Here is an 18,572-nt window from a genome sequence, read left to right as displayed (position 1 = left end):
TCGAAACCAACACGGAAGTGACTTAAAGGGCACATGTTATGCAAAATCCACTTTTACACGGTGTTTGGACATAAATGTGTGTTGGTAGTGTGTGAACACTACCCTACAATGATAAAAATCCACCCACTCATTTTTTTGATCCCTATTAAAACAAATCAGTCTCATAAGACAGGCTGTTTTGATTCTCTTAGCATTGTGACGTCACAATGTTTAGGCCCCGCCCATGACCGCTGACTGACAGTCCTCCATTACCGTAGTATCCGCCCTCAGCGAGTTGTGTTTGGTTGTACACTGTCCTCCATTTTCTCAGCTCTCGAGAAGCTGTAATGTCAACCATGTCTAGTAAGCAATCCCGGTCTGAAAATCCCGGACTGAAAAATGTCATGTAGCTTTTCAGCTGCGAAACTATTTTATTTACAAATTCACGGGGCAGCCGCAGCTCTGACAACGTTTCTGTCCGCATCTCCGTGCGAGTGCGTGTCTGTACTGTGTGTGCGCGTGTCTGTATGAGTCTGTACTGTGTGTGCGCGTGTCTGTATGAGTCTGTACTGTGTGCGCGTGTCTGTACTGTGTGAGCGAACATAAAATAATAAAATTGTAAAATAAATTCTAAATTTAAAAATAATAAATTAATAATAATTTGTCTGGTAAGATTAGTTAGCGGCGCTGATAGTTCGGTGGCACTAGCAAACACGTCCTCCCTGCGCTGTCGAGTCGGTGGCGTGGCTTGGTCCATTGAGCCGCGCTGATTACAGGTCAGCGTGGTGCGAGGTCTTTAACCTTGCGCTGTTTTGTCCCACTTTTTGGTGTTTGGCTTCCCATGTATACAGCTGAACACCGTTTTTTTCGCTCTCATGTTGTTTCTACTGGCTGCTTATTGCTGTAGGTGTGCTATGCGGAGATGTGCGGGAATATGCAGCTCATTTGCATTTAAAGTGATACACACCAAAATAGTTTTTTTTAGACACGCCCTAAAAATTACATTTTCCAGATGTTATAATAAATTATCTGTGGGGTATTTTAAGCTGAAACTTCAGACACATTCTGGGAACACCCAAGACCAATTGTAGCCTCTAAATTTACAAAAGAAGTTAAATATAAAGCAAAGACCTTTGGATGCTTCGGCTTCTGGTGTAATGGGCTCACACGAGTCACGAGAGCAGTCCTGACGTTGGGGGTTGGGAGCTGCAGTGCTGGGGGAGGAGAACGGATCACATGACCTGAATGCGTCAGCACTGAGAGCCAATCCTACTGGCTAGAGGGCCGCCCTGATCCGCTGGCTTGCCTGTTTCTTGGTAGAAAAACATAAATTACACCAAACAACAGTTTAAAGGATCAGAAATGAGTGTGAATACTGACATCTGTATGTTGCAGCAACTCAAATGTGCTTGTATTGTCCTGGTAAATGACTAAATCATGGTTTAACCACTCACCACCTTCGAGAAGACTTTCCCGGAGACACTGCTATAAATAGCAGACGTCTAGACCACTTGTTCGTGCTTGCTTCGGCAGCACATATACTAAAATTGGAACGATACAGAGAAGATTAGCATGGCCCCTGCGCAAGGATGACACGCAAATTCGTGAAGCGTTCCTCATTTTTGAACGATTTTTAATCGTTAAACGTAATTAAGATTAAGCTGGATTTAAAAAAGTATTTTTGACGTACATAGAAAGTGCCTAAAACATGCACGTATATCAAACTTTGTGAATTGACAGTGTGGAGGCATTTTATTCACCCTTTATTTATGATGCAGCAGCATCCCAGTATAACACAGTCCAGGGGCCCCAGTTTACCCCCCTCTCGCAGTGTGAACTTTGCTGACTTTCACCATTTATATATGATGGCAGAGCATCCCAGTATAACACAGTCCAGGGGCCCCAGTTTACCCCCCTCTCGCAGTGTGCTTTGCTGACTGTCTCTGTAAATACAAGAACACTGTAAAAATTGTCAACAGAAAAGCAACAAAAAACCCTTCAATTTAAGCACAACTACATAAAGTAAAAGTTCAGTTTTTGGCCACTGCAATGTGATGATTTGACACTAAGGAGCACTAAATAGAGACATATAACTAACTGTCTTGTACTATTTCTTTAGGTAGTACCGCTGGCTTTGTTTATTAAAAAAAAAATAAAAAATTATAGAAAAAAGTAAAATGACAAAAAAGGCTAAAAAATATTTAATTTCTGTGTTTAATAAATTATTCTGGCTCAATGGACATGCAAACAAGTTTCTGAGTGTCTTATTCTTAGTTATTTTGACACATTTGCAAGAACTTTACATAGCTTTTTATTAAAATAAGCTTTAAGTTAATGAACGTGTGTAAAAGATTTGTCCGCTTTGCAGAGGGTAAGGTACAACCTGAAATGTATAATCTAACAAACAAAGCTTTTAATTGAATAACAAAAGGTTTTTATATTTCACGTTTGTGCTAAATGCTGGAAAGAATATTTTAGAATGGTCTTGTGTGAATATTATTACATTTTAGTTTTATGCATAGAACATATCTAATGAGTCTTGTGATCTGCTACATACTCCTAAGCTTACTAGTGCAGATACTTAAACATTTTTCAGGTAATATATTTTATTAAAATTAGAATTATATGTGAGAAATTGTGTGTATTGAATTAGTGTATCTCCATTTTTGGCTGATAAGCTATTAGTAAACTTACTTGAAATGTAAACATTACAGTTCTTAACTACAATCCTTTTTGTAAAGAAAAAGTGGGATTACATAAAGATGTTGCAAAAGTTTCGCGGATTTTTCATACAATTATTGCTGCTTTTTGTAGATTGAGAAAATGTTTCAGACACCATTGTTTGATTGGTTGATGAACGAAATTTTTCCCGAAACTGCAATGGTTTCATTGGTTGACAACCACATGCTCGTCTTAAACATCTACTGACTGATAAAATCACCGAGCTGAGACTGAACATGATCGGAGCACTTGAGAACTCACTAAGCCTGCTCTATTTCAGTGTGGCTCTTTGCAAGTGAGTACTTATCCGGAGTAACTTGTATCACTAGCAATTGTTGCTGTGTTTTACAATGTCCCGCCAACTGCTTAATTTAAACTTAAATTAAAGTAGTGTGATCTAATGCATGAAACCACAAACATAAGTGATTACACTGCAGAACAGGGAAAGTTTAAATTAGAGAATTAGATACAATTTCGCTATTATTCTGCTACCGAAAATTAAGACCAAAGTGAGGCTTCTGTTAATCAACAATGGCATATCCTATACTCGAGAGCCACCTAGTGGCAGAGAAAGACATAACTTTGAATTAACATGCTCTCTAGCTGTGGAGAAACCCATAGCTTATACTTGAGACCCTCTAGCGGTGAACTGAGACATTACAGCTAAAACTATAACAGCCAAATACAGGTGCATCTCAATAAATTAGAATGTCGTGGAAAAGTTCATTTATTTCAGTAATTCAACTCAAATTTTGAAACTCGTGTATTAAATAAATTCAATGCACACAGACTGAAGTAGTTTAAGTCCTTGGTTCTTTTAATTGTGATGATTTTGGAGTGGGGGTTCAATCTTCAACTGGCTGGCAGGGGCCGCCACTGACAGGTCATGTGACCTGCCAATGGCTGGTGGTTTTGAACACACAAAAATCAATTCTGCATTTAAAATAAGTTTCTGGATGTGTGCAGACTCTTTTGCACGTGCAATGTTTCACTAGCTTGCTCACCTGATGCCCGCCCTCAGTGCTCTCTAAATGCCAACAGCTCGCTTGCTCAACACAACCCATCATTACAATATGCCATAATTCCAGCCAATCAGAGACGAGGCTGCTAAATTCTGATTGGCTGCCTTGACAACCACTCACAGCATTTCTTGCATTACCATGACAGCAGAAGAGAACAAATACAGAAGAAGACAGGTCATGTGGCAGGAGCCACCACTGACAGGTCATGTGTCCTGCCAGCGGCTGGTGGAACCTGGTGGCGGGCTAGTGGCTGGCAGTCTCAGCCGCTGTAGATCTGCGAGTATCCCTATCACTCTCGCTGCAAGGAAATACACTATTTTATTGTTATGAATATATTCTTATGACTCTGTTCTTTTGTATGATTGACGTTTTAGTTTTTTTTCCCCCAATTAAAGCAGTCAAATACCGTAATCACGACTGGTTGTTTACTGACGCTTCTCTGGACGCTCAACCAGCCAGCCTCTGCTGAGCTGCAAGTATAACGCGTTCCCTATCACTGTCGCTGCATGAAAATACATTATTTTAATATTATAAATATATTCTTATGACTCTATTCTTTTGTATGATTGACGTTTTAGGTGGGTTTATCCCAATTAAAGCAGTCAAATGAACGTGATCGCGACTGGTTGCTTACTGACGCTTCGCTGGACGCTTAACCAGCCAGCCTCTGCTGGGTTGCTTACTGACGCTTCTCTGGACGCTCAACCAGCCAGCCGCTGCTGAGCTGCAAGTATAACGCGTTCCCTATCACTGTCGCTGCATGAAAATACATTATTTTAATATTATAAATATATTCTTATGACTCTATTCTTTTGTATGATTGACCTTTTAGGTGGTTTATCCCAATTAAATCAGTCAAATGAACATGATCACGACTGGTTGCTTACTGACGCTTCTCTGGACGCTCAACCAGCCAGCCGCTGCTGAGCTGCGAGTATAACGCGTTCCCTATCACTCTCACTGCAAGGAAATACATTTTTTATAATTATGACTATATTCTTATGACTATTATTTTGTATGATTGACGTTTTTGTTTTTTTTCCCCAATAAAAGCAGTCAAATGAATGTGATCATGACTGGTTGCTTACTGACGCTTCTCTGGACGCTTAACCAGCCAGCCTCTGCTGCCTCTCATTCCAAGGAAATCATTCTAATTTGTATGGATACTGCCAATAGTTGTGACGATTTTACGATTTATGTTATGCAATAATGTAAAGCATAAAAATGCCTATTAAAACGCGAATTAAAAAGTAATTTCAGCAACAACAGGACAAACTGCAATGCTTTTTAATAATTCTATAAAAGAAAGCCAACTTAAACTCCATTAGGGGTTCAATCCCTAACTGACTGGCAGCACCAGCGACCATTGGTAGCTGGCAGTCTGATTCTGGCAGGTCACGTGATCTACCAGTGGTTGGCTGCCTGGCGGCTGGAAGTCCACTGTCAAGAACCATTGATTTATGGCAGATTTATGTTGCTCTCCTTCCACTCTATACGGGAATAATAATATAAATTTTTTATTGTACATCTGTTCATATGACTTTATTCTTTTACATGTTCTATGTTTTATGGAGTGATATGAAACTCATTCAATTCGGAGCTGAAAGTGACTGGCTGCACTGAAGCGGCAGTAACCCACCAGTTACACGAATGCATTAATAATAATAAAACAATGAGTTAAATTGTAGTCAACAGTCGGGATCAAGATCATTTGACCACTTAAATAAGGATAAAACCCCCTAAACCGTATATGATCTTAAAGAATAGATTCATGAGAATATATTAATAATAATAGTAATGCATGTCCTTGCAGCTAGAGTGGTAGAGAACGTGTCAAAATTAGAGCTCAATTGCCACTGGCTGGACTGAGCGGCCAGAGAAGCGTCAGACCCACCAGCTGGTATTACGGCCATTTGTCTCCTTTATTCAGGATAAACCTCCCTTATACGCCTATGATATAAAAGAGTACATTCATAAGAATACATTAATAATAATAAAACAATTAATTTCATTGCAGTAAGAGTCGTAGGGAATGCATTAAACTGGCAGCTGGCTGGACGGAAGCGCCAGTAACCCACCAATCGGGATCACGGCCATTAGACTACTTATTAAACCTCCTTAAACCTACCCGAAACTGCCAGGAAACCATTATAACACCGTGCTCGTAATAAACATCTCCTGACTGATAGAAGTGCCAAACGGAGACTGAAAATCATTGGATCGCTTCAGAACTCACTTGAGTAAACATTCTCTTTTTTTCAATGCTGCTCTTTGCAAGCCAGTACTTATTACTAGCAGTTTCTCTATTGGAATTACTATTGGAATAAGACTTAATTTGGGCTAGTAAGTGCAACAAGCTGGCAGAATAGGAAAAGCTTAAATTAAAGGCAGGGTATGTGATTTGGTTCAAAAACTTTTTTGTTATGCTGGTTGAAAATCTCTTCATATCCCGATAGCAATCACCAAGTTAAGTGGTCTAAATTTATTTGTATGCATTTATATCGCCTGTGGAAGGCATAGGACCATAAAATGTTCGGTCCAAACATTATGATCGGCTGTCCTGCCTGCCTGTCAAAATATATTTGCATACCTCTGCGTACCCTGTTTGCGTCGACATGATACGTCATCAGCGTGTTCCAGCGAGAATGAAAAGCATTATTATTGTAATATTATGCGCTTTGTACTGTAATGTTTTCTCACCGGTGAATGAGACCAAGCGGCAACCTTCTAGTCTTTCTCTCGAAACCAACACGGAAGTGACTTAAAGGGCACATGTTATGCAAAATCCACTTTTACACGGTGTTTGGACATAAATGTGTGTTGGTAGTGTGTGAACACTACCCTACAATGATAAAAATCCACCCACTCATTTTTTTGATCCCTATTAAAACAAATCAGTCTCATAAGACAGGCTGTTTTGATTCTCTTAGCATTGTGACGTCACAATGTTTAGGCCCCGCCCATGACCGCTGACTGACAGTCCTCCATTACCGTAGTATCCGCCCTCAGCGAGTTGTGTTTGGTTGTACACTGTCCTCCATTTTCTCAGCTCTCGAGAAGCTGTAATGTCAACCATGTCTAGTAAGCAATCCCGGTCTGAAAATCCCGGACTGAAAAATGTCATGTAGCTTTTCAGCTGCGAAACTATTTTATTTACAAATTCACGGGGCAGCCGCAGCTCTGACAACGTTTCTGTCCGCATCTCCGTGCGAGTGCGTGTCTGTACTGTGTGTGCGCGTGTCTGTATGAGTCTGTACTGTGTGTGCGCGTGTCTGTATGAGTCTGTACTGTGTGCGCGTGTCTGTACTGTGTGAGCGAACATAAAATAATAAAATTGTAAAATAAATTCTAAATTTAAAAATAATAAATTAATAATAATTTGTCTGGTAAGATTAGTTAGCGGCGCTGATAGTTCGGTGGCACTAGCAAACACGTCCTCCCTGCGCTGTCGAGTCGGTGGCGTGGCTTGGTCCATTGAGCCGCACTGATTACAGGTCAGCGTGGTGCGAGGTCTTTAACCTTGCGCTGTTTTGTCCCACTTTTTGGTGTTTGGCTTCCCATGTATACAGCTGAACACCGTTTTTTTCGCTCTATCATGTTGTTTCTACTGGCTGCTTATTGCTGTAGGTGTGCTATGCGGAGATGTGCGGGAATATGCAGCTCATTTGCATTTAAAGTGTTACACACCAAAATAGTTTTTTTAGACACGCCCCAAAAATTACATTTTCCAGATGTTATAATAAATTATCTGTGGGGTATTTTAAGCGGAAACTTCAGACACATTCTGGGAACACCCAAGACCAATATTACATCTTATAAAAAGGGGAACCTTGTGAAGACTTACAGAAAATGTTTGACCTCTGTCATTGCCAACAAAGTGTATATAACAAAGTATTGAGATGAAATTTTGTTATTGACCAAATACTTATTTTCCACCATAATTTGCAAATAAATTCTTTAAAAATCCTACAATGTGATTTTCTGGATTTTTTTTTTCTCATTTTGTCTCTCATAGTTGAGGTATACCTATGATGAAAATTACAGGCCTCTCTCATCTTTTTAAGTGGGAGAACTTGCACAATTGGTGGCTGACTAAATACTTTTTTTCCCCACTGTATTATATTAAAAAAAATCTCTTCATATCCCGATAGCAATCACCAAGTTAAGTGGTCTAAATTTATTTGTATGCATTTATATCGCCTGTGGAAGGCATAGGACCATAAAATGTTCGGTCCAAACATTATGATCGGCTGTCCTGCCTGCCTGTCAAAATATATTTGCATACCTCTGCGTACCCTGTTTGCGTCGACATGATACGTCATCAGCGTGTTCCAGCGAGAATGAAAAGCATTATTATTGTAATATTATGCGCTTTGTACTGTAATATTTTCTCACCGGTGAATGAGACCAAGCGGCAACCTTCTAGTCTTTCTCTCGAAACCAACACGGAAGTGACTTAAAGGGCACATGTTATGCAAAATCCACTTTTACACGGTGTTTGGACATAAATGTGTGTTGGTAGTGTGTGAACACTACCCTACAATGATAAAAATCCACCCACTCATTTTTTTGATCCCTATTAAAACAAATCAGTCTCATAAGACAGGCTGTTTTGATTCTCTTAGCATTGTGACGTCACAATGTTTAGGCCCCGCCCATGACCGCTGACTGACAGTCCTCCATTACCGTAGTATCCGCCCTCAGCGAGTTGTGTTTGGTTGTACACTGTCCTCCATTTTCTCAGCTCTCGAGAAGCTGTAATGTCAACAATGTCTAGTAAGCAATCCCGGTCTGAAAATCCCGGACTGAAAAATGTCATGTAGCTTTTCAGCTGCGAAACTATTTTATTTACAAATTCACGGGGCAGCCGCAGCTCTGACAACGTTTCTGTCCGCATCTCCGTGCGAGTGCGTGTCTGTACTGTGTGTGCGCGTGTCTGTATGAGTCTGTACTGTGTGCGCGTGTCTGTACTGTGTGAGCGAACATAAAATAATAAAATTGTAAAATAAATTCTAAATTTAAAAATAATAAATTAATAATAATTTGTCTGGTAAGATTAGTTAGCGGCGCTGATAGTTCGGTGGCACTAGCAAACACGTCCTCCCTGCGCTGTCGAGTCGGTGGCGTGGCTTGGTCCATTGAGCCGCACTGATTACAGGTCAGCGTGGTGCGAGGTCTTTAACCTTGCGCTGTTTTGTCCCACTTTTTGGTTTTTGGCTTCCCATGTATACAGCTGAACACCGTTTTTTTCGCTCTCATGTTGTTTCTACTGGCTGCTTATTGCTGTAGGTGTGCTATGCGGAGATGTGCGGGAATATGCAGCTCATTTGCATTTAAAGTGATACACACCAAAATAGTTTTTTTTAGACACGCCCTAAAAATTACATTTTCCAGATGTTATAATAAATTATCTGTGGGGTATTTTAAGCTGAAACTAGCGGAAACTTCAGACACATTCTGGGAACACCCAAGACCAATATTACATCTTATAAAAAGGGGAATAATAGGTGCCCTTTAAACTGCAATTCATTGACTGGCTCCAAAAGGGAGTCAATCCCATAGACAAAGAAAGAACTCCATCGACATTCATAAATGTTAGTATTGTAATTTTACTGTTGTTCTGAAAAAATAAAGTAAGACAATTACAACAGCTCTGTTAATACATTTATTATAACCTACACACATAGTGTTCAAATTGGGATCTGTAATATTTTCTAATGTTTTAAAAGAAGTCTCTTCTCAGCAAGGCTGCTTTTATTTGTACAGTAAAAAAAATACATGCCTGATTCAAGAATGATGTCTGATGGCCAAAAAATATTATTTTACTAACTCGTTAAATTGTGATTTGTTGGTATAATGTCTGCTAGAATGTAAAAAAAAATGTTCAGTGTGAAATAAGTTTTTTTTTTTTCTTTGAAAAGCAAGCCAAAACGGTAAAAAGCTAATTTTGGCTATTTAATTTATGCAATGGTGAAAAAAATTGGCAAAAGAAACTCGAAAAACCGTGTTCGGTATTTGGCCTTCGGCCCAGTGTTTCATTTCGGCCCAGAATTTATTTGTGCATCCCTACTATACTATATAGCTAATTTTGCCCTTCTCACAGACCTGTAACTTCTTTTTTAAGAGGCTCCTCTGTCCTCCACTCTTTACCTGTATTAATGGCATCTGTTTGAACTTGTTATCAGTATAAAAGACACCTGTCCACAACCTCAAACAGTCACACTCCAAACTCCACCATGGCCAAGACCAAAGAGCTGTCAAAGGACACCAGAAACAAAATTGTAGACTTGCACCAGGCTGGGAAGACTGAATCTGCAATAGGTAAGCAGCTTGGTGTGAAGAAATCAACTGTGGGAGCACTTATTAGAAAATGGAAGACATACAAGACCACTGATAATCTCCCTTGATCTGGGGCTCCACGCAAGATCTCACCCTGTGGGGTCAAAATGATCACAAGAACTGTGAGCAAAAATCCCAGAACCACACGGGGGGACCTAGTGAATGACCTGCAGAGAGCTGGGACCAAAGTAACAAAGGCTACATCAGTAACACACTGCGCTGCCAGGGACTCAAATCCTGCAGTGCCAGATGTGTCCCCCTGCTTAAGCCAGTACATGTCCAGGCCCGTCTGAAGTTTGCTGGAGAGCATTTGGATGATCCAGAAGAGGATTGGGAGAATGTCATATGGTCAGATGAAACCAAAATATAACTTTTTGGTAAAAACTCAACTTGTCGTGTTTGGAGGAGAAAGAATGCTGAGTTGCATCCAAAGAACACCATACCTACTGTGAAGCATGGGGGTGGAAACATCATGCTTTGGGGCTGTTTTTCTGCAAAGGGACCAGGACGACTGATCCGTGTAAACGAAAGAATGAATGGGGCCATGTATCGTGAGATTTTGAGTGAAAACCTCCTTCCATCAGCAAGGGCATTGAAGATGAAATGTGGCTGGGTCTTTCAGCATGACAATGATCCCAAACACACCGCCCGGGCAACGAAGGAGTGGCTTCGTAAGAAGCATTTCAAGGTCCTGGAGTGGCCTAGCCAGTCTCCAGATCTCAACCCCATAGAAAATCTTTGGCGGGAGTTGAAAATCCGTGTTGCCCAGCGACAGCCCCAAAACATTACTGCTCTTGAGGAATGGGCCAAAATACCAGCAACTGTGTGTGAAAACCTTGTGAAGACTTACAGAAAATGTTTGACCTCTGTCATTGCCAACAAAGTGTATATAACAAAGTATTGAGATGAAATTTTGTTATTGACCAAATACTTATTTTCCACCATAATTTGCAAATAAATTCTTTAAAAATCCTACAATGTGATTTTCTGGATTTTTTTTTTCTCATTTTGTCTCTCATAGTTGAGGTATACCTATGATGAAAATTACAGGCCTCTCTCATCTTTTTAAGTGGGAGAACTTGCACAATTGGTGGCTGACTAAATACTTTTTTTCCCCACTGTATTATATTAAAAAAAATCTCTTCATATCCCGATAGCAATCACCAAGTTAAGTGGTCTAAATTTATTTGTATGCATTTATATCGCCTGTGGAAGGCATAGGACCATAAAATGTTCGGTCCAAACATTATGATCGGCTGTCCTGCCTGCCTGTCAAAATATATTTGCATACCTCTGCGTACCCTGTTTGCGTCGACATGATACGTCATCAGCGTGTTCCAGCGAGAATGAAAAGCATTATTATTGTAATATTATGCGCTTTGTACTGTAATGTTTTCTCACCGGTGAATGAGACCAAGCGGCAACCTTCTAGTCTTTCTCTCGAAACCAACACGGAAGTGACTTAAAGGGCACATGTTATGCAAAATCCACTTTTACACGGTGTTTGGACATAAATGTGTGTTGGTAGTGTGTGAACACTACCCTACAATGATAAAAATCCACCCACTCATTTTTTTGATCCCTATTAAAACAAATCAGTCTCATAAGACAGGCTGTTTTGATTCTCTTAGCATTGTGACGTCACAATGTTTAGGCCCCGCCCATGACCGCTGACTGACAGTCCTCCATTACCGTAGTATCCGCCCTCAGCGAGTTGTGTTTGGTTGTACACTGTCCTCCATTTTCTCAGCTCTCGAGAAGCTGTAATGTCAACCATGTCTAGTAAGCAATCCCGGTCTGAAAATCCCGGACTGAAAAATGTCATGTAGCTTTTCAGCTGCGAAACTATTTTATTTACAAATTCACGGGGCAGCCGCAGCTCTGACAACGTTTCTGTCCGCATCTCCGTGCGAGTGCGTGTCTGTACTGTGTGTGCGCGTGTCTGTATGAGTCTGTACTGTGTGCGCGTGTCTGTACTGTGTGAGCGAACATAAAATAATAAAATTGTAAAATAAATTCTAAATTTAAAAATAATAAATTAATAATAATTTGTCTGGTAAGATTAGTTAGCGGCGCTGATAGTTCGGTGGCACTAGCAAACACGTCCTCCCTGCGCTGTCGAGTCGGTGGCGTGGCTTGGTCCATTGAGCCGCACTGATTACAGGTCAGCGTGGTGCGAGGTCTTTAACCTTGCGCTGTTTTGTCCCACTTTTTGGTGTTTGGCTTCCCATGTATACAGCTGAACACCGTTTTTTTCGCTCTATCATGTTGTTTCTACTGGCTGCTTATTGCTGTAGGTGTGCTATGCGGAGATGTGCGGGAATATGCAGCTCATTTGCATTTAAAGTGTTACACACCAAAATAGTTTTTTTAGACACGCCCCAAAAATTACATTTTCCAGATGTTATAATAAATTATCTGTGGGGTATTTTAAGCGGAAACTTCAGACACATTCTGGGAACACCCAAGACCAATATTACATCTTATAAAAAGGGGAATAATAGGTGCCCTTTAAACTGCAATTCATTGACTGGCTCCAAAAGGGAGTCAATCCCATAGACAAAGAAAGAACTCCATCGACATTCATAAATGTTAGTATTGTAATTTTACTGTTGTTCTGAAAAAATAAAGTAAGACAATTACAACAGCTCTGTTAATACATTTATTATAACCTACACACATAGTGTTCAAATTGGGATCTGTAATATTTTCTAATGTTTTAAAAGAAGTCTCTTCTCAGCAAGGCTGCTTTTATTTGTACAGTAAAAAAAATACATGCCTGATTCAAGAATGATGTCTGATGGCCAAAAAATATTATTTTACTAACTCGTTAAATTGTGATTTGTTGGTATAATGTCTGCTAGAATGTAAAAAAAAATGTTCAGTGTGAAATAAGTTTTTTTTTTTTCTTTGAAAAGCAAGCCAAAACGGTAAAAAGCTAATTTTGGCTATTTAATTTATGCAATGGTGAAAAAAATTGGCAAAAGAAACTCGAAAAACCGTGTTCGGTATTTGGCCTTCGGCCCAGAATTTATTTGTGCATCCCTACTATACTATATAGCTAATTTTGCCCTTCATGACATGAACTCATCCGTTTAATTTATATTACGCCTTAAAGTTCTGCTTAATTAAGGGAGTGGCCACTTCAGTGACAGGTTTCGATTATCCGAGTGACGTGCTGCCAAGATGGCAATGGCTGGCGACGCCCATTTTAGTCTTCAAAACCCTACCTTTAAGAAATTAGATCCGAATTTGCTATTTATCTGCTTATGCAGTAAAATACTTAAACTTAAGATGGAAGTGACGTTTCTATTAGTAAACAAAGGCATATCGTATACTCGAGCGCCACCTAGTGGCAGAGAAAGACATAACGTCCCACCTCTTTGCCCTTGGCGCTGCCAAGATGGCAACAGCTGGGCTTCAAAAATGCTCTTCAGAATCCTACAGGTGATGTCACGGACACTACGTCCATGTTTTATTCAGTCTATGATCCAGACATAACTTTTATACCCTCTAGCGGTGAACTGAGACATTACAGTTTAAACTAAAGCAACCAAAACAAGCTATCAAGTTTCTGTAGATTTGTGGAGGATCTGATGTCTGTCTCTGTATGTAATGGTCTTAAGTGAGCGAGGGAAGCTGCTGTAATGTAGATAATGTAGAGTTGTGTGGAGCTGTGCTGGGAAACATGAACAGTGACAAAAGGCTAACATGTTGGCTCACTTACCTTTTAATAAAACTTGACAACTTGTCTTTGTTTCACTGTAATGTAATGTGTAGATTTCATAACATTAAAATAAAAAGTAGTAGGTTCACATTAAGGAATCATTAAATGACCTTGCTAATGTACATACATTTCAGACACAACATTGTGCTCTATTTTTGTAGTGAATTGTGCTATATCTTAAGGCTATAAACATCTGTTTTTGCTGATTAGGAGATCCTGTTTGTGGCAGATGGAGGCACTGTAGCCTCTAAATTTACAAAAGAAGTTAAATATAAAGCAAAGACCTTTGGATGCTTCGGCTTCTGGTGTAATGGTCTCACACGAGTCACGAGAGCAGTCCTGACGTTGGGGGTTGGGAGCTGCAGTGCTGGGGGAGGAGAACGGATCACATGACCTGAATGCGTCAGCACTGAGAGCCAATCCTACTGGCTAGAGGGCCGCCCTGATCCGCTGGCTTGCCTGTTTCTTGGCAGAAAAACATAAATTACACCAAACAACAGTTTAAAGGATCAGAAATGAGTGTGAATACTTGGTACAACCTGAAATGTATAATCTAACAAACAAAGCTTTTAATTGAATAACAAAAGGTTTTTATATTTCACGTTTGTGCTAAATGCTGGAAAGAATATCTTGTCTTGTGTGAATATTATTACATTTTAGTTTTATGCATAGAACATATCTAATGAGTCTTGTGATCTGCTACATACTCCTAAGCTTACTAGTGCAGATACTTAAACATTTTTCAGGTAATATATTTTATTAAAATTAGAATTATATGTGAGAAATTGTGTGTATTGAATTAGTGTATCTCCATTTTTGGCTGATAAGCTATTAGTAAACTTACTTGAAATGTAAACATTACAGTTCTTAACTACAATCCTTTTTGTAAAGAAAAAGTGGGATTACATAAAGATGTTGCAAAAGTTTCGCGGATTTTTCACACAATTATTGCTGCTTTTTGTAGATTGAGAAAAACACGGCAAAATGAGAAACAAGAGACCAAAAAATGCAGATGAGCTGAAGGCCACTGTCAAAGAAACCTGGGCTTCCATACCACCTCAGCAGTGCCACAAACTGATCACCTCCATGCCACGCCGAATTGAGGAAGTAATTAAAGCAAAAGGAGCTCCTACCAAGTATTGAGTACATGTACAGTAAATTAATAGTGAATTGGTGGGTTTTTGTTAAATGTGAGGCAAAATCATCACAATTAAAAGAACCAAAGACTTAAACTACTTCAGTCTGTGTGAACTGAATTTATTTAATACACGAGTTTCACAGTTTCAGTTGAATTACTGAAATAAATGAACTTTTCCATGACATTCTAATTTATTGAGATGCACCTGTACAAACGATCAAGTTTTGCACTGCTTCTAGGAACCTCAAATCATATTTCTGTAGATTTGTGGATGATCTTTTGTCTGCCTCTGTATGTAATGGTCTTGAGAGAGTGAGAGAAGCAGATGTAATGTGGATGAGGATTGTGTCGAGCCGGGGAACACAAACAGTGACAAAAGGCTAACATGTTAGCTCACTTTCCTTTTGACAAAAAAGGAAAACTAAAGTCATTCTTTAATTTTAATGTTATGAAATTTAATGCAACAGTGAAAAATAGGATAATTTTAATGTGTCAGTAAATAATTTTAGACACTAATTCAGACAATTTTTTGCTCTTTGTCGGAATTGTGCTATATCTTAAAGGTTATAAACATTTATTTTTGCAGATGAGGAGATCTTTCTTGTGGCAGATGGAGGCATTGTAGCCTCTAAATTTACAAAAGAAGTTAAATATAAAACAAAGGCCCTTGGATGCTTCGGCTTCTGGTGTAATGGTCTCACACGAGTCACGAGAGCAGTCGTCAGGTTGGGGGTTGGGAGCTGCAGTGCTGGGGGAGGATAGCAGATCACATGACCTGAATGTGTCAGCACTGAGAGCCACGTTCACACTGCGAGAGGGGGGTAAACTGGGGCCCCTGGACTGTGTTATGCTGGGATGCTGCTACATCATATATAAATGGTGAATAAAATGCCTCCACACTGTCAATTCACAAAGTTTGATATACGTGCATGATTTAGGCACTTTCTATGTACGTCAAAAATACTTTTTTAAATCCAGCTTAATCTTAATTACGTTTAACGATTAAAAATCGTTCAAAAATGAGGAACGCTTCACGAATTTGCGTGTCATCCTTGCGCAGGGGCCATGCTAATCTTCTCTGTATCGTTCCAATTTTAGTATATGTGCTGCCGAAGCAAGCACGAACAAGTGGTCTAGACGTCTGCTATTTATAGCAGTGTCTCCGGGAAAGTCTTCTCGAAGGTGGTGAGTGGTTAAACCATGATTTAGTCATTTACCAGGACAATACAAGCACATTTGATGTGCTGCAACATACAGATGTCAGTATTCACACTCATTTCTGATCCTTTAAACTGTATGTTTGGTGTAATATATGTTTTTCTGCCAAGAAACAGGCAAGCCAGCTGATCAGGGCGGCCCTCTAGCCAGTAGGATTGGCTCTCAGTGCTGACGCATTCAGGTCATGTGATCCGCCCCCCTCCCCCAGCACTGCAGCTCCCAACCCCCAACGTCAGGACTGCTCTCGTGACTCGTGTGAGACCATTACACCAGAAGCCGAAGCATCCAAGAGCCTTTGTTTTATATTTAACTTCTTTTGTAAATTTAGAGGCTACAATGCCTCCATCTGCCACAAGCGGGATCTCCTCATCTGAAAAAACAAATGTTTATAACTTTTAAGATATAGCACAATTCACGACACATGGCACATGTGGCACATGGTTTCTCCTACCATTGCTGTGCTGATGACACACAGCTCTATCATTCATTTTAACCAGACAATCCAATAGCAGCTGCATGGATCTCAGGCTGCCTGGCGAACATCTCGGCATGGATGAAGGAAAATCACCCGCAGCTCAACCTGGCAAAGACTGAGCTTCTCGTTTTCCCTGCCACTCCGACTCTACATGATTTCATCATCCTAGGTTAATCAAGAATTATTCTTTGGTGACCAGCTGACCTTCAAGGACCACATTGTAAAGAAAGCTAGATCATGCAGGTTTGCATTGCACAACATCATGAGGATCAGGCCCTTCCAAACAGAGCATGCTGCACATCTTCTTGCCCAGGCCCTTGTCATTTGTAGGCTGGACTATTGCAATGCTCTTCTGGCTGAACTTCCATCATTGGCAATCAAACCTCGACAAATGATTCAGAATGCAGCGGTACGACTGGTCTTCCATGAGCCCAAAAGAGCCCACTTCACATCTCTCTTTAGCTGTTGCGGCTCGCATCAAGTTCAAAACTTTGATGTTTGCGTGCAGAACAGCCACAGGCTCAACACCCTCTTACTTCCTCCTCACTCTTACGAATCTACATCCCCTCCAGAAGCCTGAGATCTGTAAGTAAGTGATGCCACATGGTAACATCACAGAGAGGCATTTTCGTTCACCTATCCTATCTCCTGTCTGGTGAAATGATCTTCCCACAATCACAGTCATTAACAGAACACCCGACACGTTATCTGACAGCAACACTAATTTAATCCAATACCCAACCGATTTGACATAAAAACTGGGACCCGAACCGCACCTGCATTAAATCTCCTACATGAGGTAGACAAAACTCATTTATTAAAAGTTGTATTCAAATTGTGAATAGATTAAATACAGAAAGCAAGCAAAGAGTGCTCCCTTTAATAATATAATCACTACAGCTGTCAATCAGTGGCAGCGCGATTGGCTACATTGCTCAACGTGTACTGGACAGAGTCTAAATAGTCTTGGTTATTGGACTCGCAACCCGCCCGTGCTTGTCACCATCCGGCCCACACCACACCCTACACGTAAATATTATTCCACCCATTACATCAAATATTAGCGATTCACCTGCATGTACCTGCCCGCATGCAGGACTCTGGCTTCCCTCCAGTGGACAACATGATAGACAACTCTGGCCTCAGAGAGTGATTGTAAATTAAGTTTACATAAAATATGTTTAAAATTTCATTCTGCATCTTCTGAGATTTCATTGTAATCCTCCTCATAAAGTCACTGAATTAACCATTAACTGTTCACCTGATTGTGTTGCCGTCTGCATGTGATGTTTGAGCATTGTTGAGCGAGAACAAGAATGTATTGGAAACACACTACCGCCTACCCGACTCTGCCTGAGAGGTAAGGAAAAATACACCTACCTGAGATTTTTTATATTTTTTTAATATCTCTGAAATATATGATAGTATTCTTGAAAACAATCTTTTAATGTATTATTAAATAAATATTAGTTAATTATCAAAGAGAAAAAATTAATAGCCATAATATGTACTATTAATACTGTGATACTCAGATACTGTGATTTCCTTCACATAGCTGATTTCACCATTAGCTCTTCACCTGAACAGTTTATGTTGCTGTATATGGTATAATTGTAATCCTTGACCATCAAAACATAGGGGTAGACATCACCGTTTCTGTGTTATCATGTTTGGTTTAGGAGCTATGACACAAAATACATAATTTGGTTATGGCGAAAAGTAAAATGGTAAAAAAAAAGGTGTTTTTGCGATGGCTCCATTTCTGAAAATGTTTAGGGCCGCAAACTATACAAGTGTACCAAGTTTCATGCTTTTATGAAAAAGTGAACATTATTTTCACATATCACCTGGACTACTTTTCATTACAGTGATTTTGAGATTGTGGCAGGAACACATTTGCAAGGAACTGCATGCTTGACACTAATAACGTGTGTAATAGCGTTTTCAGATTGA

This window comes from Sinocyclocheilus grahami, unplaced genomic scaffold (genome assembly GCF_001515645.1).
Source record: "Sinocyclocheilus grahami isolate Dianchi unplaced genomic scaffold, SAMN03320097.WGS_v1.1 scaffold2078.1, whole genome shotgun sequence".
NCBI lineage: Eukaryota > Metazoa > Chordata > Actinopteri > Cypriniformes > Cyprinidae > Sinocyclocheilus > Sinocyclocheilus grahami.
Note: the sequence above shows the minus strand (reverse complement) of the source record.